Below are 27367 nucleotides of genomic sequence, written 5' to 3' on the forward strand. Positions count from 1 at the left end.
GGCGCACATCGTCGACGCCGTCGAAAAGTTCATTCCCCACGCCTCTGGTGCCCCGCTCAACCATAGGAGGCCGTGGTGGAATAAGGACTGCCGGTGGGCGCGAGACGCCCAGAAGAAGGCGTGGGGTATCCTCCGTCGGTACCCCGCGTCGGGAAACCTTTTATTGTTCGATTGGAAAAAGTTTGAGCCGTGAGGCAAAAAGAGACGGTTGGCGTACATTCATACATTCGTAACATCAATAAACTCCTACACCGACACACGAAAAGTATGGACACGAATACGCCAACTCAAAAGACAACCAGCACACAGCCTGCCCCTGGTCAGCACAACAGGGGACACACTCGCACAACACTTCCAACACGTGTCCAGTTCAGCACACTACACAAACACTTTCATGAAACACAAACATCCTCTTATAACTCCGAGTTTTCACTTCATGAGCTGAAGGCCGCTCTGAGCACTTGTAAATCCTCTGCTCGAGATCCAGACAACATCACATATACAATGATACAGCACCCCACACTCAGACACTCTTGAAACACTCCTACACTTATACAACATATGAATTTCGGGGCACATTCCATGCTTTTGGAGAGAGGTCATAGTAGTGGCTTTTTGAAAGAAGGGAAGGATGCTTCCTCTCCCTCCAGTTACCGGCCCATTGCTTTGACAAGCTGCCTGTGCAAGCTCCTCGAGAAGATGATAAACAGGAGGCTCGTCTACATTCTTGGGTACAATGGTCTTCTCGAGAGCTGCCAGGCAGGCTTCAGGGCTGGGAGATCTACAAAAGATCAACTGGTTGCATTGGAATCATATTTAAAAGATGCTTTCATTTATACACAGTATTGTATAACAGTCTTCCTCGATATGAAAAAGGCGTACGACACTGCCTGGAGTACGGCCTCTTGCGTGACCTCAAGTTGTTTGGTGTTTCCGGTGACATGCTGAACACGCTCGGTAGCTAGATGTCGGAAAGGACCTTTCGAGTGAGCGTTGGCAGTGCGCTTTCGAATGTATATGTGCAGGAAAATCGCATCCCTCAATGCGGTATCTTGAGCTGTACACTCTTTATTGTTCAGATGAACTCTCTCCGGAAGGCATTGCCGCCAACCATTTCCTGTTCTATATATGTAGATGACGTTCAAAAATCTTTTAAGTCCTGTAACTTTTCAATTTGTGAACGCCAAGTCCAGCTTGGGGTGAACAAACTTGCTGGCTGGGCAGACACAAACGGTTTTAAACTGAACCATGGAAAGAGCACTTCTGTTGTGTTCTCTCGCAAGCGCGGGAATAAGGCAGACCCTTTGATTACCCTTCATCGCTATTCTATCCCTGTAGAAAAGGAGCACAAGTTTTAAGGTGTCATATTTGATGAAAAACCCACGTTCATTCTACGCATCAAACAACTAAAACATAAATGCCTGAAAACACTAAACATTCTCAAAGTGCTCACCCACCAATCCTATGGTGCAGACAAAAAACTCCTTCTCCGTGTCTTTACCTCCCTGGTCGGATCTCGGTTAGGCTACGGTAGTGTTGTGTATGGGTCGGCATCAAAACCAGCACTAAAAATGCTTCACCCAGTGCTCCACTTGGGCCTGCGCCTTGCGTCTGGTGCGTTCCGCACTAGCCCGGCCCAGAGTCTTTATGCTGAAAGTAACAAATGGTGACTGGAACATCAACGAATGTACATGGATTTATTATATGCTTTTAAGGTCTCGTCATGGAATAACCATCCTTTTAAACCTGTCCTCAACGATACATCTACAACCGAGCTATTCTCAAATCGTCCATCTGTTTCTTTGCCCTACTGAGAGAGAGAGTGAGAGAGAGAGAGAGAGAGGAAGCTTGAGGTATTTTCGTTGGGTTTTTAGATGTATGCACGTCGTCATCATTTTATGACGTTATACCACCATGGCCACTGCAGCCTGTTTGTTGTGATGTTTCTTTTATGGAAATGGATAAAAACAGGGTTCGGTAAGCTGCGATTCTGCAGCATTTCTTGTCTCTTCAGTATAAATATAAATGTGCCAAATTCTATAGGGATGCAAAGTGCAGTATTGGGCGAGTTGGTTATCCATTATTACTAAACAGCGCAACTTGCTAAACAGCGCAACGCTCAACTTGGGACCCAAGTTCGCCGTCGAACCGAGGTTGTCGCCGCCTGAACTATTGTCCTTGGTGAGACAGGTCTCCAAGCGCGCTCCGGATCCCCAATCAGACCAGTGTGTGTCGGCTGGTGTTGACGTTCTACGAAAGGCTCAATCCAGGCCCAGCGGTTTGCCGCTCAAGCGTGTAGAACGTTTCTTCAAGGAGGAGAACCTATGTTTGCTGCCTGCAGACAAGGAAGGAGGGTTCATGGTGTTCCCGGAAGAAAGCTTCAAGCGAAAAGCCATTGAGGCTGTCACCGGAGCCTTCAGCCATCACGATAACGTTTCACTGAACAAGGTAAAATCGGCAGCAAAAAAACTTTGTACTGATTTAAACTTAACGGTTCTAGCGCAGAACATTGAAAAGAGTGCCTCGTGCTCCCTTGAGTTGTTTTTCGCGGCCAAAACGCACAAACTTGATTGTCCGCTAAGGGTAATCATTTCGGAACATGGAACTTGGCAGAAGTGTTTGTCCATGTACCTTCAAAAAGGGCTAGGGCTGTTGATGTTAGACGACCCTTTCTTGATCAGGAACTCTGAAGATGTAATTACTTTCCTAGCAACTGGCAGCACCACAGGGGTTTCAGCCTTCTCAATAGACATTAAGGACCTATATTACTCCTTGCCACATGAAGGGTTAATGACCTGTGTTGAAGAAGGAATTGATAACTATGGAGTGGTAGCATTTCAAAATGAAGTAGGAGTGTCAGCCAGAGGTTTTCTCAGCCTGTTGTCTATGTATTTGGTTTCTACGTTTGCGAAGTGGGATGGCAATGTGTACCTACAAACTAATGGTGTGTGTATAGGCTCTCGTATAGCCCCGGTTCTCAGCGACCTGTATTTGGCATACCTTGGACGAAAAGTGGCCAGTGAATTGGGGGATATGGGTGTTCTCAAGGTTGTTCGATATGTAGATGATTTTTTAGTGTTCATAGACGGCTTGGGTGCAACCGGTGGCGAGCAGGTGCCGGAAGTGTTAGGTGTGTTCCAGAAATGCTTTCACCCGTTGACGTTGACGCATGAAGTACCCGAGAATAACGTTTTGAGGTTCCTTGACCTGCGACTGCAATTTTTTGAGAACCACGTTTGCTGGCAGTATGAGCCCCGCACTAACAAGCCACTACTTCCTTTCTCATCGGGTCACTCCAAGCTGGTGAAAAGGGCGATAGTGAAGATGTGCATTACTAATGCACTAAGAAGATCGTGCCCCCACAGGATGCAGGATAGCATCCATGCACAAGAAGCGCGCCTGCATAGCTCTGGCTATCCACATGACGTGGTGACGTCTGTGGCGGGGCAGGTTCTGAGGGAGATGAAGAAGAACCGCCGCCGGAGCGAGGGCGAGGCCATGGTTGTGGTAGAAAAGGAAAAAGAAAAAAGGAAGGTTGCAGTAATTCCATACATACATAATATAGCCCATAGGCTGAAAAAAATAGGGAATGCCGTTGACGTACAAGTGGTTTTTTCCGCCCCTCGAAAACTGGGAGCCCTTTGCAAAAAGACGTACCTCCCGAGAAAGGATTCCCACAAGTGCTCCATTGAGCACAAAACGAAGTTCGTCCCATGCGCAAAGTCGGTAATCTATGAGATTCCTTTGCCATGCGGAAAAAAGTACGTGGGCCAGACGGGAAGGTGTCTTAATACAAGGCTCCGGGAGCATAACAACAACGTACTAACAAGTGTCAAAGGGCAGTTAGGCATTCACTGCCGAGATTGCAAAGGCACCACCGGAAAGTGCATTCCCATGTTCGAAAAATGCGAAGTCATTCAGCGCCATAGTGACCAGATGACAAGGGAGATAGTGGAGGCAGCGAAAATTGCTAGGTTGGGGGAAAATTGCGTCAGCGTACCTTCGGTTGCTCTGTCAGCCAAGGAACTTGATTTTTTACAAGGGGGAAGGAACGCTACATAGAAAGTAATCTAGGGGCGCAACACGTGTGTCATGGCTTGAGAGGGTTTTTATCATTTCAAGTGCGAGTGTTCTAATGGGAATTTTTAGAGCGTGTGTGGCGCGTCATAGCACCGCTGTGATGAATTGCTTGTTTTGTTGTGTGCATTTATGGCACGTGTGTGTAGGTGTGTGGGGTATAAATATGTGTTTTTCAATAAAAGACCAGTTGGAAGTCAGCGCTCGTCCTGTGTACCTAAGCTATAGTCCGTGTTTTTGTTGCGCTGTTTAGTAATAATCTATAGGGATGCCTCGAAAACTTCAACTATGGTGTTGTGCGCCGCTCATGGTCCCAACTTTAATTCTTGTAGAACCATGAGCGTACAGACCACTACCTTCTCAGCAGAAGCATATGGCATTTTACTCATCGTTCAGCACATTTTTAAAAAACAAATTCCTAAGTCCGTCATCTTTACAGACTCTTTGAGCATTGCGCGTGCATTGTCTTCACACAGACATAAAATAACAACACTGTCAATCTTGTCTTTAATGCCATAATGTCTATATATGCTAAGACTTTTCATCTAATCCTGTGCTTGGTTCCAGGCCATGCTAGAATCATGGGGAATATGACCGCGGATCAAATAGCAGCCGCTGGTGTACTTGCAAACACAGTGGACATAACAACAATACCCTACACTGACCTCAAGCCACACATCCGACAACACCTTCGCAAAACGTGGCAAGCCGACTGGAGTACACAGAGAGACAAGTTACACACAATAAAACCACACTTAGGACAATACACGAGTGACTCACACAACAGATTCATCGAAGTTTCCCTAGCTAGATTACACATAGGCCACACACACGCGACACACTCCCATTTGCTCACTGATCTCCAAGACTCCTGTGTAGCAGGTGTGGGGAGGGCCTATCCGTACATGCAAAGCACTCCACAAAACAAGATGCAAGCACTGCCCTCAACTCTACTGGCAACACACTCCACTACACCCAGCACTCTTTCTAGCGGATGATCCCATGTTTCCTGTACAACGCACCTTTAAAATTCTTAGTGACATCAAGTTTTTACACCTCCTTTCCTATCACGCGTAGTTTTTTTTAACCTTATTTCATGCCATGCACCATCACAACCTGGCCTTTTGCACCAGCCATCCTCATTGTCGTTAACTTACTTTACTTTTGTTTTTGTTAAACAATTTTAGAGTTTACCTTTAAGTCCTTCATAGCTTGAATGCATCCTTCCTCCTTGAATGCATCCTTTACATCCTTCATACCTAACCACTGTTTTGGTGCTCTTTGCCCTTGTTGGCCTTGCGCCAGTAAATACCAACCATCATCATCATCAAACCAATCCTTAACGTATGTTTGCCGTACGACCACTTAATTCCGTCGGCTGCGGGTTATCCTTGAGGAGCTGTCAAAAAGTTAATCCAACCGAGCGAAGGCACCGCGCAATGGACACGAAGCTGCAGCAAAACAGGCTAAAAACAACCGTCGCAAAAGCAGACGACAAAGCCGTATCATTGACGCTGCCGCCGGCGAGCAGGCACTTCCACGCGCGATTTCTCGGTAAATACGCTACGCCATCTTTGCGTGCATCGTGACCCTCCGGACCGCCTCAATCACCCGCGGCCGCCTCCGGCGCGTTCGTAGTTTCTATTCCGCACGCCACAGAAAAACCATTTGCCGGTAGAGCTAGGAAGCTTTGCTTTAAAACACAGTTCCGAAAATAAGCGAGGCCAGGCAACAAGCCTGAATAAATTCGCTGGAGGAAAGTTCCAAATCCACGAAAACAACAGCACACCCGACGCCAGGATGTCGGAAAGTACGAAGGTAACAATTGTCGTACTAGTGTGGCGTGAACAACGCTTTAATTCTATGCTATTCAATTGCGAGAACTGAATCCGGTTTGCGAGCCTCCTAACGGACGTTTCGAATAGATGCTCAAACTTCGTTACACACGCTTTATCGGTCATTAGTCCCTTAGCTACGGGTGGAGTCCCTAAACACTTGAGAAAGGTCTTTGAAACAACAAGGATAATGGTTCAGAATACCTTAACGCACGTAGCCTAGGGTCTCAAAGGATGCGGCGCAGCTGCCCAAGTTTCACCCAAACTCGCATTCCGTGATCCCTTTCACCACGACTATTACACTGCCCTCTCCAAAAAATATAAATACCTTCTCCTCATGGAACGCCTAGGAACACCACCTTCGCGTGCCACTCGGTATCACATCGCTTAAGAATCTCAAACTCTGCTTGAAATACAAACGAAAACGTATATCAGCAAGGACAGATCCGCGAAGACGTTTGGAAAAAATCTGTGTCATTATCTTGAATATGGGCTGAATTGCGGCAAACACCCACTCTCCTCAGGGAAACCTGGTCATAGGTGAGGTTGTGGTCACAGGTGAATAGATCAAACATTTTATATCCAACTTCTATCGACACAGGACAGGCTGCCCTGACAAGTTTGATACCTCAAGATCAGCGTGAATTGATTCTGGGGCCTGGCAATCGTGGTTCAACCCATCGGGTTTATCACGTCCTCATCTCTCTCTCCTTTTGTCTCCCTCACTTGCTCCTCCATCTTTCTCTCTGTGTTGGTCTAGCGAAAACGGAAATGATCACTCAGGCCATCAGAGTAAACACTATATTTTGACATTGTTTACTTTTCAGCTCAAACTGACAACAGCCCCAGCAGCCACTTTTTATGCCCATACCTTAAGCCACGCAAGCGTAGATGTACTCTGAGCTTCCTCTGCCGTTCTGATTAAAAACCGTTGCGGCTAGCGTAAATCTTGTCACTGTAGTCCAGTACATGGAAAGTATAAATTAACAAGGTTCCAAAACTACCCCTCCACGCCGGAATAATGTTATTGCTAATACATCTTTACACCTGAGCATACATGTCATCTGCAATTTTTTTCTTCTATTGTCTTCGTTGTCCTTTGGTGCTCTACAATGCTCTTGGCTGCAATCGTTTAGGGCATGTCGGTGTTAAATGTTTATGCTTGTATATTTCTTGCATTAGTGCGAGATGAATTATTCATTTGGGACTGTGCCCATTCTTATATGCATCTCCCACAACACTGCCCTCTCGGCGAATCTTGTTATCAAAATAACAAAAAATATACCGATGAAGCAATGATGTAAACAGACAAACGTCTGTGTGAACAAGCAACGCATGTCACTGTTCACCTATTTCCCTGAACTTACAATGTGCTGCGGGTGTGTAACCGAGATCCAGGTTGTAAAAGGCAGGGAAGAGTACCAGCTATAACGGGCATTCTATGCAGAACTTGAAAGTGTAAGTTTAACCACAAAACATTATTAGTTTAAGACTTGAGAGAAAGTGTGAGACTTTATAAGCCCGTGATAAACGTTCCTTCCTTGATCACGTCAGGAGATATAGGAAGGAAATACAAAGAAACATAAGGTAACTGCTTGCCTAGTGAACATTTTGCAATTACTACGCCGCTACTACTCGTCAAAAGGAGTGGAAGGCCCGCGACACTAATTGAAAGTTTGTTGGATAAGAAAACAAGCAGTATAAGTAGTTAGTAGTTTTAGGCAAATTGTTTTTGTTTTTAACCGGCAATAAATGATACATTACTGCTGTCACGGTTACCCTACTCATTATTTTCGATATTATATCTTCTTTTCTTTTTATGGGGACTGTGTTTTATATCGATCACACTGCTAAATATAGTCACACGTTTGTGTCCTCCTTCGATACGTGCAGTATCGGTCTTTCTGCATAACGGGTAATTTCGTATTCGGTGTAATAAGGCCTCGTCGGCAAAAACGGTAGCAGTACCGCCGGCTGGCCAATTAATCATGCGACGCTGGGTTCCAGGGGATATTACACCACAGACCGTCGATGGGGTTTGCTGAGATTTCTTAGTGGCAGTATATTGGAAGTCTCCAGACGACTGTAGTAAACATAGTTGATGCACAAGTTATAATTAAGAGTAAAGAAAAACTGAATTTGTTGAGGGGACTTTGAGGGCCTACACTATTTCCTCGAAGCGCGTGAGAAAACTATTTCTCTAGAGATGGTAGAAACTTCTAAATTTCTGTGCGCTTTCTAGGAAAGAAATTAGGGCCCTGGGCAAAACAAAATTCTAGAAGAAAACAAAACTGGGACAAGTTTTGTTGTAATCCTAAGTGGTTAATACTACTCAGAAGGCATTTTAAGAAGGCAGTAACGTCTACAGTTGGCAGCCATCAAAGCACCTTAGAAGAAGCTAACTACAGAAAAGACACGCAAGTTCGCAGGTACAACGCCAAAGTTATTGTAGGGTACAGCTGCACATTCGGAGCATGCATAACAAGACAACACAGACACCAAGATACATGCAGGCCAACAATGTTCGAGATTGTCAGTCATTTCACACAGTAACAACACACCACACTCTGCACAATAAATAAATACGAAGAGCTGCCATCAAGTTACTAACTTAGTACACATTTTCGGCAAGGTGGAGACATTTCTCAATGTCTGGCTGGTCAATTATAACAGGGCGTAGCACATTCTATTCTGGGATGCGTGTTTGAAAAAGCAATAACAAAAAAGTATTGTTAATAAATTAGTTATCTACTAACAGCCAAGAATGCCGTCTTTTTTTGGTCGCGATTGGTCAAACAAAAAGAAGGGCTTATTCTCAACGATTTCTGTATTACTGATAAATACATTTGAGTGGAAGAAGCTGTGCGCGATTTCAGAAGGCAGATAAACCGGCTTAGCGTAATAGCTGAGTTAGTGAGTTTGTACGCCCATATTTGTTGCATATAATGCTCACTGCATGGTGTTCATCCTCTCTGAGGATGAACACTAGACGGGATGGGTAGGAATGCTAGACGGGATGGGTGGTAATCACACAACAGCTGCATATTTAAAGACATTTCGTTTGTACAGTAACGGACACATGCAGTGTGAATACAAAAATATAGACCTGAAAAGGCAACACTGGAAAATATTGTTCGTGGGGTACAAACTGGCGCGATCATGGTATACTTAGAAAGCGAGATTTCCCAACTTTCTCATTGTAATTAATGCACGCGACAATTTTATTGTATGCAAATGACCTCGGACTATTTCTGTGTTCTGGCTCATGTTTTCGTGATCACGTTTCGATTGTCCATTACTTCACGTGGCGCAGTGCCACGGACCGTTAACTGGGTACCAGGCCGTTGCGGGCTAGCTCGTAAGGATTGGGCTGACGAAGAGGCAAACAAGGTTATTGCAAACGCAGATCTTTTACGTTTGCTCTTTGCAAGGACGGACACGACCTCCCTTCTGTCTACCATTCTTCGCCTCGCCTCGGCGACTCACTCGTCCCACCCTTACAATCGTCATAGGAGACTACACCGTCTGGATCCTGACTGCAAGTTTCGGTTACGTACTGGTATTTAGAGAAAGAATGCCACGCTGTTTCACTGACTACTGGTTAGCGTAGCCTTTACCCGTCGCTGCAAGCACCTCATCGCGTTAAGATTGACCCCGATTGTGAAACATGCTGTGTACCAGAGAGTATTTCGCAGGTTCGCTGCCACTGTCCACGCTACGTGCATCCTGTAGAACAATTAACGAGATCATTGGCCCATTGGGACTGTCGTGTTGTGTCAGAGGAAGTACTGCTGGGAACTTAGCCAGACGCGCAGCGTTTCCACAAGGCATATGAAGCTGTGCTGACATTTCTTCGTAGCAGCGGCCTCTCAGCAATATTGTAGCCAAGGCGCGTCCTGCGTAACTTTACACATGCACCGTTTAAGTATACGAATCTTCTGTGCATAGCCATTTATTCATTTCTCTGCGGTCTTCATCTGTCTGGTGCTCTATCCACGCTCTTTGCTCCCCTTTCCATCCCTACGCACAGAACAGCTTGCCAGATATACTACCATCTGACCGACCTAGTGGGGTTTTTTTTATTTCAATAAAGTTCCTTTCTCTCTCTCACGTGGCGTATGCTATAAATTCGTTTCTTGGGTAGACAAAGGTTGAACGTTTTGATAAAAATACTTTGTTCAATGCTCTTCCGTGGCGAGATGGATATGCTCATTCTGCGAAGATCTGATGATATTTTTACGCCTAGGCATTATTGTGGTTCACTCTTTGAATTGTCACATCGTTGATGTTGTACGGGAAATTTTTTTGCAGTTACTTTAAAACAAAAACTCAGACACTTTTGTAAGTATTTATATTCATTTCCCAATTCTCGCACGAATGGGCCATGTTTGTAACGAGTGATTCCATGTCAGCATGTTTCCAGGGTTATAGAAAATGCCGTCATCTGCTGAGAGCCTTACTGGAACAGCTACTTGGGAAGCTCGATCGTTGGTTAACATAAATACAAAAAAGGAGCTAATGCAGATCCTTGAAAAAATAATGACAAAACCGGAAACAATTCGGAATGCGGGTTGCAAAACTGTAAAAACTGGTGCCGATCCAAAAATTTATTGTGAATTTAATGAAGGCTCTGCCAATCCCCTAGTAAATATTCCAGTTTGGAAAGCCATTCCACATAAAAAACAGGGTCTAACGGCTATAAGACTTCAGTTGCGAACGGTAATTTTTTCCTAGGGGCTAGGCCGTGGAATGTTTCAGCAAGCTAGTAGTAATAATGCAGATCTAAAGTCAGTGATTTCTGTGGAGGATGTGTAATTATTAAGAACATTTTGTTAAAAACTCTAGCACAATTTGTTTGAGAATTTTGCAGCAGGTAGAGGTCATTATTATAGGGCGATAATAAGCTGGCATTGATTCATCGCCCAGTTTTCTTATTGCAGTAGTTTAGCAGTTTTTGATTCAGATAGAGGGCAAAAGAGTTTGATTCATTTAAACTTCATGACACAAATATCTGCTATGTGGTTCGGCGGGCCGTTTTTAGCAACAATTTGAGACCTAATCTGGACCGCAGCTTTTCCTTTCATTAAAGATTATCAGGAGCACAAGTACTCCCGTCTCTGATGTTGTAGGCGCGTTTGGTTGCCTTACATATTCTTCTACCTGGAATAGCCCGCCATGATGATGCGTAAGTCGGTATAGTAGTCTAAACAAAACTAGGCTTTGAAATCTTCGGCCGTTAGTATTTTCTGTATATAATCTGAGGTGATCTTGACTATTATACAATAATCTCTCGTTATAAGGAACTCACTTTAATCGAAATACCGCTTTATTTTAAATATGTTGTCGTCCCAACGCAAAGACATGTATTTTAGGCCTCATTAATCGAAGAGCACGAAGAGCTTGACCCGCTTAGAGCGAAGTTGCGAGCCGATCGCGAATCAGGCTATCAACTTGGCGGGTCAACGCAAGCTGGTGTTTCCCAGGCGATTTTCTCGAGCTGGTCATGCTCTATTCGCCCCAGCCGCCTTTAAACAAACGGTCCAAATTCGTTGTAGGGCCGCTAAAATGTGTGCCTTAATATTGGTCAATGGCGTGTACGAGATGGTGCGCCAGCACCGACACTCGTTCTATTGAATCAGCAGTGTCGGCAGAGCGCCAAAGAACTCTTTTAACGCCAACGTAACGGCTGCAGAGCTCGGGGAAAAATGGATCAGTCATCATAGCACGCCCCTGGTTTAAAACCGGTCGGTTTTCTTGATTGCGCTGTACACCTACAATGAGTGGTTAATTGTTTTTTGGCTCAACAAATAAAACCTCAAACTCGAGCCACTGCGTTTGCGGCGCTTTCAAGCGCCGAACTCTCGTAGCGTTCCGTGACATCCGCACGCCGCCTATAAAAGTGGCCACTGCCACTGGCGCTTTTATGTGCGGCGACCGCAGCGTCATGCAATGCTTGGCCAAAGACGAGCAGCGGTTGCTCGCGCCTAACAAAGGTTGAGATAGCCAAAGCTGACTGCCTTATTGGCACCTTATTCAAATTTCGCTTCACGGAATACAATTGTGTTTTCATTCCTCACAGCTGTGGCGCAATTAAAATTCAAATCATCAGGTTTTCTCTAGTTGTTGCTTATATCGAAAGCCTGCTGATGACGCAATTTTTGGCCGTCCCGCTGTTTTCGTTATAACGAGGGATTACTGTATTGTAAAAATAATGTGGTGATTTTTTCATGAAGGTCTGATGTAGATTTGTGCAGAGATATTGCTTAGAGGTAAGAGCTTTGATGTTGAGGTATTTATTGAAAGCATTTATTTCGGAACCGTAGCCAAGAACATTGAAATGTATAGTGGATTTTCTAAGCCAGTATAGTCAATGTTTAATCTAAGTAATATCGCACGTAATTCAAGGGTTGTATTTCCGCGTTGTTTTGCTGCACAGCTCGCCCAATTGTTTTATACAATACACATAATGAGCCTCGAATTTCAAACAAACTTGGGGCGTACTGTGCCATTTATGGCAGCATAAAATCGGGAATTTCCGAGTAGACGTGCGCTAGCTTTATCATTGCAGACACGTCGTTTGCTCTAAAATATGCCGGTGAGTTGCTTTACTGAACCACATGCACAAATCTGCCTGATCAAAGTCGTTGTGCGCAAAAACATTTTGACGTCGTATAACTCATCGATTTAATGTTTTTGGAAGGTCATTTTTTTTCCCAAAGATTACGTCTGAGATAGAGGGCGATCACTCTTGCACACGCCTTGTTGCACAAACACAGTGCTCCTGACTAGTAAGGCTGATATTTATTACAACTTTTGGGGTTTAATTATTTTCTGGGTTTGGAGAACGCAAATCAAGTTCGGGGGAAGTTAAATGCACTGGTAATTGTAATTGTTCCCGCATGAACTTTGGAGTGCATGCAGTCATAAAATGACTCAAGATACGTACTGTCAGTCATAGCTGGCCAATAAACTACAACCAAGTTAAGGGTTCGGTTTTTTTGGATACACATTACAACGAAATGGTTCCAAATCAGTGACGTCCGGTATAGCAGAAACGCGTATTCTTTATTTGCAAAGGAGCGCGATACCCCCACCAGGTGATCCTCGTTTTTTTTAAATGATCGCGTAACCTGGATGGACAGCGTTGTTTTCGGAAATACTGGACTGTAGCCATATTTCGGTAATAGCAACAATAATATGTGTCAGGTCTAAAGCTATTGCTTCTAGCTGTTCTATCTGTTTGGCGAGACTGATAGCATTCATGAGGAGGAAATCTGACGAATTTGGCTCCTCGAAATGCGCGCTTCGTTTGACGTTGTCCTCACCGCAATCTTCCGCTTGACGGTTTTTTCTCAGTACAATGATACCGCTATGGCGTTCCCCGCAACAATGAACACGACTGTCGGCATTAAAGGTATCGTACACAAGGCGTACTTCTTCATGACGGTGCCGGCATTCTTTCGTCCGCATCCAGAGCCTTTTCTTACATCCCGATTAGGCCGTGAAAACTCATCTCCCACTGAGAAAACAGATCCTATTGATTTTGGGCCGTTTTTATAACACTCTCTTTGTCTCGAAAGTCAAGCAACGTAAATAATATAAGCCTTGGTTTGTGATTACCCCCGGCTTTGGTCGACCCAGGTGGTGCATCAGTTAAATAAATGATAACTTTTCGCCGTGCATTCTCAGAGATTTCCTTTACGATAATCTTGTGAACGGTTTCCTCAGACTGTTTATTCTGTTCATTAGCACCTGACGCAATTAGAACCAAACGATGATATTTGTTTTCAGAGACATTAGGTTTTTATCCATACATACCCGGCTGCATTCTAACTCCACTACTTCCTTAACACTGTCCGTTACTCTTATCTCGAGTGGATTAATTGCTTCTAGTGTTCATTATCAATTTCACAAAATATCGCACTACGTTTATAAATAACCTTAATCACCTCACCGAAGCTTGTTAGCTACTGTGCAAGTTCTGCAATAGTCAGACTCGGGTTTGACTCGATGTCGCCACCGAATAGAAGTAAAAATCGCACAGAAACGCTGAGATCGCTTAATTGATTCATTGTGGCGTCTAATGCGCCGACGCTACACAGGCCATAAAACGAACCGAAGGGCACGGCTCCGTATTGATTTTGACCATCAGGGCATCTTTAACTTGCTCCGAAATCTGGAACACACGGGCGTTTTTGCTTTTCCCCAAATCAGAAAAGCGCCCCTGCGAACGGGATCGCAAACCAAGTCATAGAATGGCCAAGGCCACGGAGGCATAATTAGGCAAATGTTGCAAGAACGGAATCATTTACCAAAGTATTTTCCTACTCCGAAGAGCCAATAGCTGAAGATACACTAACTGAGCCCGTTCAAAATAAAATAATTAACGAAACCACCACTCGCTCTATTATCGCTTTAAGCGCATTAGCCGGTAGATTCTACCGTCTTCTTGGGATTGGTAAGGATAAAAACCTAGGTCGCCCGATTGTTTCTGGCACTGGTACTTTCACCGAGAATCTCTCTTGTTATGTCGGCTCTCTAATTCGTGATATCCCCCGAGCTGTCCATCCTTCATTAGGGATACAAATGATTGTCACTGAGATATCATGGAGATTGAAATCCCCAACGAGTACCTATGAGTTAGGCTGGAATACACTAACCTTCCGCATCCAGATGGTATCCCGGCTGTATGATGTGCATATGAGCAGTCGGCGTGTGACAAACGTATAGATTCTCTTACCCTTGAAACATTCCTCCAACTTATCGTAGAACTTAACAACTTTTAGTTCGATGATTTCAGTTACGTGCAAGTAAGCGGAACGTCAATAGCAATTGGAATAGGGCCCAACTACGCCAACATTTTTATGGGACGTCTAGAGTTAAACTTTCTTGACACCCAAAATACCTAGAAAACCAATGTATTACAAAAAGTATACAGACGGTTTATTCCTGATACCACAGCATAGTGAAATAAAAGTTTTAACTTTTATTCAGGCTTTCTATCTACTGCATTCAAATATATAGTCCTGGCACTCCTACTTTATGTGCAGCATACATTTTCTGGACGTCACAGTCACGATTTGTCGGGACAGGCTTCAGAATAATCTCTACAGGAAACCGAAAGATACGTGCAAGTATTTGTACTTCCACACCGCCATGTCAGACACTTCAAGGCGGCAACGGCTTATAGCCAAACTATCTGCATTAGCCAACCTGATTTCGATTCCAACTCTCATGAACTTAAAGGGGCCCTGAAAGGGGTTTTGAGCACACTACAGGAAGTAGCGCAATCGTTAGATTGGGTCGTCAAGGTCATCTGGGCCAAGTATTGCTCTTTTACGCGCATATGAAAGCTCACACTTTTGTTGCAAAGCTTGGCGCTTTTTTCTCACCCTTTCCTTCATGTTTTTGGACGCCGCCATCTTCACATGTCTACATCATCGATTCCCAGATGTTCGTCATGAGCTAGACAACCTGTTACAAGGCGGCTTTTTCACGCACTTCCGGCAAAGAGATGAGTCGTCTGTTCAGCGTCGGCTCGCCGGCTGATCTGCCAGCGGAGTGTCGGAGTGCTTGGACAGTTTACGACAAACTAAACAAGTGTAAACAAACGCTTAGCCGTTCGTATTGAATGCAACACGGTCATAACACTATATGGATATTCTCTTACCTGAGTACGTTCCGTAAAGAAAGCGTTGAAGCCCCGTGGCACTTCATTCCTGCAATCGCAGAGAACGCCCTGAACCGAGTGCCTAGGTTTGACGGATATATTTTATTCCAGTTCAAAACAATCTAGAGCTGCATTTCGAACGAACACAACGTCACAACATGCGTTTCAAGTCTGAACCGCGATTGACAGGCGATAGGTTGCCTCCTCCTGCCCGTCGTAAATTCGGCACTCACCTCGCGCGCGGTTTGCGGGGACGAACAGCAAGTCACTTAACTGTGGCGCGCAAGCCGAGATGGCTTTTAGCCCCGCACACTGCACATACCCCATGCGAGGTTGAGTCGTACGTCGCTCGACAAAGATAATCCAGACCATGGGAAGCACTATCCACCCGCAGAAGCACAACGTCGCATTTCATCGCGAAACAAAGGCCTCCACAACACACACACCGTCGCCTCCTGTAATGCCAAGCGCATCTCACACTTGCCAATGGGAGTGAGTGGTACGCCTGCAGTGCCCACATGTCGCGAGGTGGGGCCCCGAGCTGAACCTGGATCACGGAACCGTAACTGACTTCTGGGGTGGTTTGTGCCTTGTTGCCAAGGCAACCGATGTTTGAGATTGTCAAAGAAATGGCACTCGCTCCAGCACTAGACAGCTTAATGCCGCGCCGGAGCATGTTTTGCAAACGTTGCCGCTCTCCACCACGCGTCGCCCCAAGCTTAACTGGTCACATGATTGAAGCGTTTAGTGCACGGGTTCTGTATCGGTTTAAAATGTCTTTTTCACATGCCGCCGGCAGGAATTAAGACCACCGCAAAATAACACCCGGCACCAGAGGGCCACATCAGATACGGCGCTTTTGAGATAAACAGTGCGAGGTGCATGAAAGGGTCCGAGCGCATGATCCTCCCCCAGCAGCTGCGGGTTCGCCGCCGATTAAAAGTCGCATGCTGCCCTGCAGCAACGAACACCGCGAAAGGCCAAGGCCAGGCCACCGCACAAATGCGGCCAGATTTTTCGTTCGCTTTTCCAGCCTTGAGCGGAGTGCGGGATTCATGGTGTCAACAACGCTTGCCCGCAGCAGACGGCAGTATGAGGAGCGCCATAGCGGAAGTACGTCAGCGCTGAAGCGCGCAGCATCATGGGAGGGAAGGCTCTAGCGCCGTCAACAGCGAAAGGAGGAGGAAACGCGGCGCGACGATAATGCGCGGTTTTTGATTCACGATTTCTCATCTAATACTCATCCATTTAACAAAATTCTTGCGGGAGGAGATTGCTAATACATCGTCTTATTTGGTTACATGTACATCCAAGCATCGGCGGAAGGTATTTCAGGACCCCTTTAACAAAACTGCGCTCTTGAATAAAAAATATCCAGAGCAGGTAACTGACAACGCCATTACTGGAGCTAACCAAATAAACCACACCGAAAGTATCTGTAAAGTATCTCTGAACCCTTATCCGCAAACAAACCTTGTTTTGACCTATTCGGACGCAGCTCCGAAATTTGCATCCATACTGACAAGGCATCACAGTAACATTGGTCAAAGTGAACGACCAAGAAGAATATTTCCCGGGCCGCCACGCGTTGTTTGCAGGTGGAGCAAAACTCTGGGCCACTTTCTCACTAAATCCAGCATCAGCTCGAGGAAAAACAGCACACAAAAACGCAAAGACAGAAAGACACACGACAAGCACTGCACTCGCAGTGGTATGCGTCTCAGGGACTTTGTCTTTTTTTGCGCTGCTTGGCTTAGATCATGTACTAAACACCCAGTTTTCCATGTTGACCAGAATCAGGCGGCCGCGAACAAATGGCTGCATGCCTTATAACAAACCACGGTGTAGGGTATGCCCGGAAAAGACTACCACACAGTACGCCGCCAGCACAAGTTGAAACTATTATATTAATGTAAAAAATATCTGTAACTGTAACTTTACCTAAGTTCTATGCCGGAAGAAATGCACCCTTTGCTTCAAACAATACATCGGCGAAACTGAAACATTTTTCCGTTTGTTGTTTAATCATCACCGCTCTCTTGCGAAAACCTGCTCCTCTTTCCCTCTATCAAGGCATGAGAACCCTCCTGGTCATTTTGTTTGAACGGCTGAAGGCCGCAATCCCCGAATTTATTTTAAAACCCACCACGATCTCGAGGTGCCAGAGTCCTACCTCACCTGTGAATTTCGGTAGGCGTCGTTTGGAAACAATGAAAGTTATGGCAAACGCTAGCACGCGTCTGCTGCTGCTATGAATCCGTTTTTTATGCTGGGGAGACCTTTTTGCAGAGCTGTACGTCGCTAAAGTTGGTTCGCAAATGTACTGGGCCCTCTCTTTCTCTGTTCCATCTCCCCAACACTCAACCGTATTTTTTTAACAAGGGTATACTGTAGCACACCTTCGGCAACTATAAAAGCGTCCATGTGTCGTACGTTACTCTAATGAACACTGGACGTCCAGTCATTATCGAAAATTTTTTGCAAAATTTGAAAAGATAAGGAAAGTAACAAGCAATTACGACAAACCGTAGACCGCCCTGCATTTCCACAGTAATGCAGATTTCGCAAATATTCAACTTGAAATGGTCATAACAACTTAAACGGAGTTAACTAATTTGACATGATTTAGAAAAAGCAAAAACAAAAAATTGTAAGAAACTAACTGTTATGATCGTCTCAGGGGAAACCCCGGAAGTAAGGACGTTACGAAGGCGCCCAGACAGGGCGGCAGCGCTGAGCGCCGCGAAGAAGGAGCAGACGCAATGCTGGCGTAGAGACCACTGGCTTCCCACGCTAGAAATCGGGGGAGCGTTTATTGTTTACAAGAGCCCTCTCCCTCGTTTGCCCCGCGCCCGAGAAGCGGAGCAGTGGCGGGCACAGGCGGCCCCTCGCTTGCAGCCTCTCGCTTCGTAGTACAGTGGAATACACGAATATAACACTCCTCCCCCATTTGACGAGTTCACCACCTGGGGAGCCCGTCTTCACTGTGCGTAATAGCTGGCGGCTTTCCGTCGTCGGCTCGAGCGCCGAAGATGGCGGTCCGACCCCTCTTGCGGTTCAAGTTTCGTGTCTGGCCCCGTTGCTTGTGAAGCGGGGCTCGGCTGGCGAACGATGCTCGGCGGCTGAGGCGTCGGCATAAACAGTACATCCGGTGTTGTGTTGCCTCCGGCGTCGGTCTGGCCGCTTTCGGCAGCTTCAAGTGTGGTTTGCGGCGGCTCTTCGTCGTCGGAGATAATGCAGGGAGCAATTCCCGGTCGAACGTGGTCCCCATGTCTGTTCCAGACTGTGCCGTCTTGCAGCTCTACCTCAAGTGAAGACGAGCTTGTGGAATTCCGGGCAGTTCCAGGAATCCAAGCAGGGCCTGGGCGAAAGTTTCGTGCGAATACAGGCTCTCCGGGCGAAGGCATAGGGGCCCTGCGGGCATTCTCGTCACAGCGAAGCTTCTGCTTGAGTAATTTAAACTCCACGTCTGCTCGCAGGTTCGGATGCAGCCGGTCGAGAGCTGTTTGAAGTTTTCGCCCCATGAGGAGCTCAGAGGGTGTCGACCCTGTCAACGAGTGCTTCGTAGTCCGGTAGGAGAGGAGGATGCGGTCGATGCTCGTCTGGAAATCCCCCGGCTGAGCTTTCTTGAGCTTCGACTTGATGGTTTGGACGACACGTTCGGCGGCGCCGTTCGAAGCAGGATGGTAGGGGGGAACGAGAATTCTGCGAATCCCGTTGCGAGCGAGGAAGTCAGCGTACTTGTCGCTGGTAAACGCAGTGCCGTTGTCCGATACAATTGTATCCGGCAATCCGTGCGTGGAGAAAATTTTCCGCAGGCACTTGATGGTACTCTCCGCAGATGGTGAAGTCACTGGGACCACTTCCACCCATTTTGAAAAGGCGTCGACCAAAACAAAGAAGTAATGGCCTCTGAATGGCCCGCCGAAGTCCACATGTAGTCGCGACCACGGCTTTTTAGGGAACGGCCAGGGAGTCGATTGAACTCTCCTTCCCATGCGCTGGTTTTCTTGGCATGCCTGGCAGTGCTTCACTTTGTCGGTAATGTCTTGGTCAAGTCCGTTCCACCACACGTGGCTTCGCGCGACTGTTTTCATTTTCTCCACTCCAGGATGTGTTTCGTGGAGCAAGCTTAGAACGTCTGCCTGCAGGGACTCGGGAATAACAACACGGGCACCCCGCAAAACGCAGTTCTCGTGAACGCTGAACTCCGTCTGGCATTTTTGAAACAGTGACCATTCTTTTGCTTGCGGAATCTCGTCACCTGACAGTAACGCTCGAAGCAGACGAGACAGTACGGGGTCACGAAGGGTTGCCTTCGAAATAGTCGAAGGAGACAGGAGTCGTGGATAGGATCCTTCAAGCATGAAGATATCTGAGGGCTGAGGGACGTACGTTTCTCGTGCAGGTAGCGGCAGCCGGCTCAAGGCGTCGGCGTTGCTGATGCACGCTCCCCGGTCGGTAGATGAGCTGGTATCTGTACGCCGAAAGCGTAATTGCCCATCTAATCATTCGGGGCGACGACCGCTCCGGAATCGGTTTGTCCTGTCCCAGCAGTCCCAGCAAGGGTTTGTGATCCGTCACTACCTCGAAATCATGGCCCCACAGGTATTGATGGAACTTGGTGATTCCAAATATTATGACCAAGGCTTCTTTGTCGAGTTGGCTGTATTTCTGCTCTGCTGGCAGGAGGCTACGCGATGCAAAAGCCACTGGGTGCTCTCCAGTTTCGTCTCGCTGTGCGAGAACAGCTCCCACGCCGTACGGCGAAGCATCGCAGCTCAGGACGATGGGCTTTGTCGGATCGAAGTGCTGTAGGACGGGTGCGGAAGTCAGCAGCTCCTTGCTTTTATTGAAAGCTTCTTCCTCTTTCGCCGTCCACTTCCACCGCGCGTCTTTCACGAGCAGCAAGTACAACGGTCGGAGCACTGATGACAGGTCTGGCAGAAAACGCCTGTAAAAGTTGATGAGCCCCAGGTAGCTTTGCAGCTGTCGGACGTCCCCAGGACTTGGCGCCTTCAAGACTGCTTCAACCTTCTTCGGTGTTGGGCGCAGGCCCTCTGCGTCGATGACGTGTCCGAGGTACTCCACCTCGTTGGCGAGGAAAGTGCATTTTTCGAGCTTAAGCTTCAGGCCTGCATCTTCGAGTCGTTGCAGGACACGGTTCACATTTGTGAAGTGCTCGGCGTCGTTCTTTCCGGTCACAATGATGTCGTCGAAATACACGGCGACGTGAGGCAAGGCCTGCAGCAAGTTCTCCATTTCTCTCTGAAAAATGGCTGGAGCCGAGGAAACGCCGAAGGGAAGCCTGGTGTATTTAAAAAGACCTTGCGGCGTGTTGATCGTGCAAAGCTTCTGCGATTCTTCGTCCAGCTCCACTTGTTGGTACGCATCCTTCAAATCAAGCCTCGTAAACTTCTGACCTCCGGAAAGCTTGGCCCACAGGTCCTCGACTCTCGGCACTGGGTACTTTTCTAGCACCGCGACAGGATTAATCGTCAGCTTGAAATCTCCGCACACGCGAATGCTGCCGTCTTCCTTCGCAACTGGAACGATCGGGGCTGCCCATTCAGACGTTCTGACAGGTACGAGTACTTCTTCGCGTTGCATTTTTTCCAGCTTTTCGGCAACCCTGTCCTGAAGTGCGAACGGAATTGTGCGGGGCTTGAAAAACTTTGGAACTGCACCTTCCTTTACGAATAGCTTGGCTTTCACTCCCTTGAGGGTTCCAGGACCTTCGGAGAACACGCTCTTGTAGCGCGAAAGCAGCTCGTCCACATTCGAAAGTGACTTGATGGACTGAACTTCGGTGAGGTCTAGATCGAGAGCACTAATCCAGTTCCTTCCTAGGAGTGTAGGACACTGGTCAGGGGCGAGAAACAGCGGCAAGGTCGCTTGACGGTTGCCAAACTGTACCGGAACGGTAACTTTACCCTTGACAGGCGTTACTTTTCCGCAGTAGCTTCTGAGAACAACGTCCGAGGGCTCTATTGTTAGCTCAGGAAAGCGCTCATGAAACGCTTTTTCTCCCATGATGGAGACGCTGGCCCCCGTGTCGAGCTCCATTCGAAGCGATTTTCCGGCTACTTCAACAATTGCGAAAAATGGCGGGACGGTTCCGGAACTTTCCATTGACCAGGTTTCGTATGTCGGTGTCCGGCAAGGCGAAGGAATTTCCGCGCTCCCTACAGCATTCACTGGATGTCCTCTTTTCTTGAATCCTTTGTTCAAGTGATTTTTGCTCTCATCGTCAAACGCTTTCTTTGAACGGCATACTTTGGCTAGATGCCCCACCTTACCGCATGCGCCACATCGTGCTTTAGCATGCTTGCAAGCAGTTGCGTAGTGCGCATCTCCACAGCGGTAGCAAGTTATCTGCCGTTGTCCCGGCGCCCTCTTCACGACATGAATTTCTTGGGTCTCCTCCATGCTCGGTTTTCTCATCAACATGCTTGAGTCATTCTTCGCGGTCTCCATTGCAACGAGGAGTTTCACCGCAGAGTCAAACGTTAAATTCACTTCTTCGAGCAGGCGGCGTTGCATTGTTGCGTCAGCTATGCCGCAAACGAGTCGGTCACGAAGCATGTCCGGTAGGAAAGTGCCGTACTCACATTCTGAAGAAAGCTTTTTCAGGGCTGCGATGTAGTCGCTGACAGCTTCTCCGGGTTGGCGGGTGCGACTGTTGAATTTGAAGCGTGACACCACGACGGAGGGCTTGGGCACGTAGTGGCTCGACAGCACGGTGAATATCTCGTCTATCGGCACTTCGTCGGGAGTCTTCGGAGTAAGCAGGCTCCGCAGCAGCGAGTAGGTTGCGGGTCCGCAGCAGGTCAGGAACACCGATCTTTTCTTCGCGTCCGGAACGTTGTTGGCGTCGAAGAAAATTTTAGCGCGCTCCAGGTACTCCGTCCACGCCGCTCCTTCCCCCTGAAAAGGTTCCAAGGCACCGTAGGTGGGCATGGTTGAACACGAACGAAGTATGTGCAATGACTTGCACGCAAACTGAATTTACCCTCGTCGCCAAAATTGTTATGATCGTCTCAGGGGAAACCCCGGAAGTAAGGACGTTACGAAGGCGCCCAGACAGGGCGGCAGCGCTGAGCGCCGCGAAGAAGGAGCAGACGCAATGCTGGCGTAGAGACCACTGGCTTCCCACGCTAGAAATCGGGGGAGCGTTTATTGTTTACAAGAGCCCTCTCCCTCGTTTGCCCCGCGCCCGAGAAGCGGAGCAGTGGCGGGCACAGGCGGCCCCTCGCTTGCAGCCTCTCGCTTCGTAGTACAGTGGAATACACGAATATAACACTAACACTCGTACCAAGGGCCATAACAATGCTACGCATTACTAAACAATTCGTTTATTTTCTGCAGAATTTTTATATGACGTTTCTATGTATTTGATCACTTGGGCAGAAGGTTTAGTATAGCTTTCAACATAAAATCTTTTGCTCCATCAAAAAATAAACTCAGTAAGTTGTTTCTCCAATGTAGACAAAACATGCTGTTATGGCTCACGAAAAGCGACGGAAACAACATCGAGATTTTCAATCTCACGCTGGTGCGGCCCAAGCCGCATTTACCACGATTTTTTGAAGTGAGGCGGCTTTTGATCAGCGCTCTCTTCGCTCTGACTGTCCTAGCACATTCAAATGACAGTTCTTTAAACAGCGCTTACCCCCAATAGTAATTACGAAAACCGGGCTAAATGGTAAGGTAAATGAAGAGGAAGCAATGACCACCTTAAAGCTTGTTGATTTTGCTTTCTTGTATTGGGAAGACGGAAGACTTCATTTTGCTATGTTTTAGAAATCCAAGTTACTGTAATGTAATTTATGTAACAGACTGAATCACAGCCGGTATGCTGAATCACAGCCCGTATGAAACCGAACAGTATACGTGCATTAGGGCGTCAGAAGGCCATCCAAATCATTTTTTAGTTGATTTGGAATAGACTTGAACTCAGCGTCTATTTTGCTACTCGGCAACTCGAGCTCGTGCAGTTGCTGAGTGGTTTCTTCCATTAGGTATGCTTCTTCCCATTTTTTAATGTCAGGTACCGTGTGCTTCAGCTCTTGGACCCCCTTGTACCGTCTACAAATGTAAGCTAAAATCTCATATTATTGTTTGTCATCATCTATACGGACATATTGAAGCTTTTTACGGTGTTCTTAGTCCTAGCGACGCGTTAATTCCTCGTTCAGAAGTCGCGGCACTGTGACTACATCCACCATTCTATCTAGCATTGTTACTTAAACCGTCCTTCACAAATTTGGAGTACCTTTCTTCTACTTCTCACGCTTCGCGTAGCAACTGCGGCGCGATGCTTCCAAACGTTCCAGAGAAACTGGGGTTCCATGGCCTTTTGAATAGGCTCGAGTAGCGACGGCCGTCGGTGCGGCCGCTCCCTTGTCTAGGCGTCCAATGTCTCCTCGCTATTGAATGAAAGGAAGTTTTGGTTTATTCGTGGTTCATGTTCCACTGGAATGCCGAGCGCAAAGACTAGGACAAGAGAGGGCACGGACATACGCCAACTTCTCACTGGCTCCAATAAATTTGCTTGTTCAAATAGATAAGTGATCCCCTGCCCTGTTCCAACCCTTGCGTCATGCCCTTGTCGTCCACGATGCGCACTTTTGTCGATCTCTTTCCGGGCGGCAGATTGCCGCTTTCTACTGTACGCTACTTGCTTATGCAGCAATGGCACTCCAATTCGCTACCTCGCACCCTCTCCGTCTTATGAGAATGAAATGACGCCGGTCATATCAACTGCGCTACCAACGTATGTGTCATGTTGAGTAGTGGTTCACATCGAAAGCCAACGTGAGCATTTTAGTAGTATGAAGTCAAATTTATTTGGGCTAGATTTTTTTCATAATAAGGAGAGCGCAATCGGACGATGAATGTCAGTGGCATGAATAATCGTGTGGTCAAAAAGTAATTTTCCAAAACGGCCATTATTACAACTCTCCTATAATTTGAAGATGAAAACCAAGTTGGTCCTTCCGTTTCCATACTTTTGAACTTTCTGTGGAACTTTACTGCTGCGCAATTCACTAGACACCCTCGAGATCACCCCCGAAGCCGATTCCTCTAGCTCACCATGACAGGGGGCCTTCTGTTCGGCCTCATCGGTAGCTTCACCTCTCAAGGTGGCTCGTATTGCACTTGGCAGCGCAACCTATCTTCCTACTTCTATGCTGCTTCTCTCTGGAGGAGCGCGTTCCCGCACTCACGCTCGTACGTTCTACACCAGCGACATAATGCACCTCCCAGCGCGCCCCTCAAAAAACAAACAGAACCTTAGCTTGGGTGTTGAAATTACGTTGTAAAGCTTCGTTTTTGGAGTCTATCTTTATCAAGGGAGAACTAGAACGGAGGTGGTTTTAAGGTTATCAATAGATCGGTGAATCAACCAAATCATTCGTAACAACGAATCAACCACTCAATCCGTCAATCCGTCAATAAGAGCCTTCCCTTTTTTGTAGGCTTCAATGCGCCTGTGCCACTTTTAAATGATTGTTTTCAGGGTTAAGGTTGCTTCAAACGCACATCTTTATTGTTTGTCGGAAGATGATTCAACCGAAGGTCTCTCCATTTACGAATGACCCTAGGCTGATATCACAACAGAGCTTTCATTTTGTTGGTGACGCACATTCGTTCGGAATCTGAACACCTCTTGAAAGCACAAAATACCCCACAGCCACTGCTACATAAAAGAGTCGATTTTTAACATTGCCTCGGTGCCTTGAACTCACTTCACGCTGCTAGTGAGGAATATTTGAAATGTGCTCTTATATCTGCCCACCGCAATGTTCTTTTCTTCCACATGCTTTTCCTGTTTTTTTGTTCAGCAATGACCGCACACCCACGTGCCGTAAATAAATGTTGCAATTATCAATGCGGTATCTGTATGAGTTGTATCATCGCTAAACCATTGCAGGGTGAAACACTAGCGCCGCGTTGGGAACGCACCCAAGAACGCCCATTACACAAGCCCTTGCTACCGATTCTAATATGACCTATAAAGTTTAATACGGAAATAAAATCAGCAAGGAAATGATAGAGAGACTGGAGATCGCGCACGACGGTGCAGCAAAGGTGCAGCAGAATAACTGGAAATTTGAGAAGCTTGAATGTCGAGTCAATGATTTCAGAGCTGCTCATGGCGATAGTTCAAGGTGGAGGTCGATTTGCCGTTATGCGCACCGCTATTCAGTAAAATTATGGGATAGAGCTGTTGAAGTGGGGCTCGTTTCACGTTCCATAGCTGTTTTGCGTTTTGCCGCAAAATGGGTCTGTTTAATTTTCCATCTCTCAAAGCATAGGCGGCGCTTCCTGCGAATATCTTCCCATGTTAATAATAGCAGGTAAATAATCTGATAATTGCGGAATCCTGTTGTTCAACGAAAGCTTTGGTGAAACCGTTTCCATCACAGGCTGGAAGGTCAGGATTCTTTTTTGCATACGTTTCCATAAACTTCCTTTGGACAAGTATCGTGGCTTGTCCGAAGCCGAGTCTAGTTTCTTCCTTCAAATGCAAGGTCTGGCTCTATAGGTGTGGTTACACGTAATTGAACTACACTGGATGCCTCAAAATTCAGGGTATGCACTCAAAATGCTTTTTTGTGTAAAGCACTCAACAACAGCCACTTTCGCAGCAAAGCTACAAACTTGCTGGAAGAACAAGCTTGAATGGGCGTGAGCCTACTCTCTTCTCTTCAGCTGCTGGACTCCGTGATAAAGTACTGATAAGACGATCGCTTGTGACTCACTTGATATTAAAATTTGGGATGGTGCACTATTACCTTAAGAAGCGGGCAAATAATAATCGTGTAAAACATTTAAATTGGCTATTAATACCATACCTTTCAGAAGGTTTTCCCACTCGGTTTAATTTAGCAAGAACGAAAAATGAAGGAATGGAAACTCTGTGGAGCAAAAAATCCTTGCAACTTTGCATACGTGGTCGACAGATGATTAGTGTTATTCTGGACAATTTAGGCTCTTGCCTCGAACTGTAACAATTTCATTCCCTAAAAGGCAACACTTGATAAGCAAGGCACCAAAAAAAACGAAATATTTCACTTAAATCTGTTCTTAAAAGCAAAGTGAAGAATTAGTTAAAAAGTATAACCTCCCAAAATCACTCATTGGCAATTAAAAATCGTGTTAAGCTTCCTAAAACACCACAATCTTGGTGGGGGAACAGCTTGCGCCTTGTTAAACAATGTTGGCTCGTGTACACCGGAGCAAAAATGTATACACGTCGAAATGCTGTGTTCACTACATATATTTTTGACGCTATACTGTTGAGCAAACATACCTTTCAGCCTACAAACGTGTGAATGCCGTCATCGTTATACAGGAGCATCCATTGAAGACAAAAAAAAATTAGACGCTATATTTAGTACTGCGTGGTCAAACGAACGCAAGACATATCGACACGTTGAAATGGCTACACGCAGCGGAGAAATAAATCATTGACACTCAGAGGGTCCAAAAAGGCAAAACGTGGCACAAATAAACCTTTGCAATATATATTGGGTATTCAAGGTGCCGCGAAAAATGCGAATTATTTCTGCAACAATATTTTTTCAGCAACAAGGTTTTGTCGGTGCAGTTGTTTGTAACGGCGCCAGGCGAATTGAGAGCTTTTTTCCGCGCCGCAAAGCAGAAATAACTTCATTTCGCGGTCATGCTGCGTAATCTAGCAAAGACGAAAACTGAAAAAGATGGTGCTTTTTTTATTGAGAAGTTTTTTATTAAACTCTTAAACACAATTGGAAAG

Source organism: Haemaphysalis longicornis, unplaced genomic scaffold, assembly GCF_048455015.1.
Source record: "Haemaphysalis longicornis isolate Haplotype H1 unplaced genomic scaffold, Haemaphysalis longicornis Haplotype H1 scaffold_13, whole genome shotgun sequence".
Taxonomy (NCBI): Eukaryota; Metazoa; Arthropoda; class Arachnida; order Ixodida; family Ixodidae; genus Haemaphysalis; species Haemaphysalis longicornis.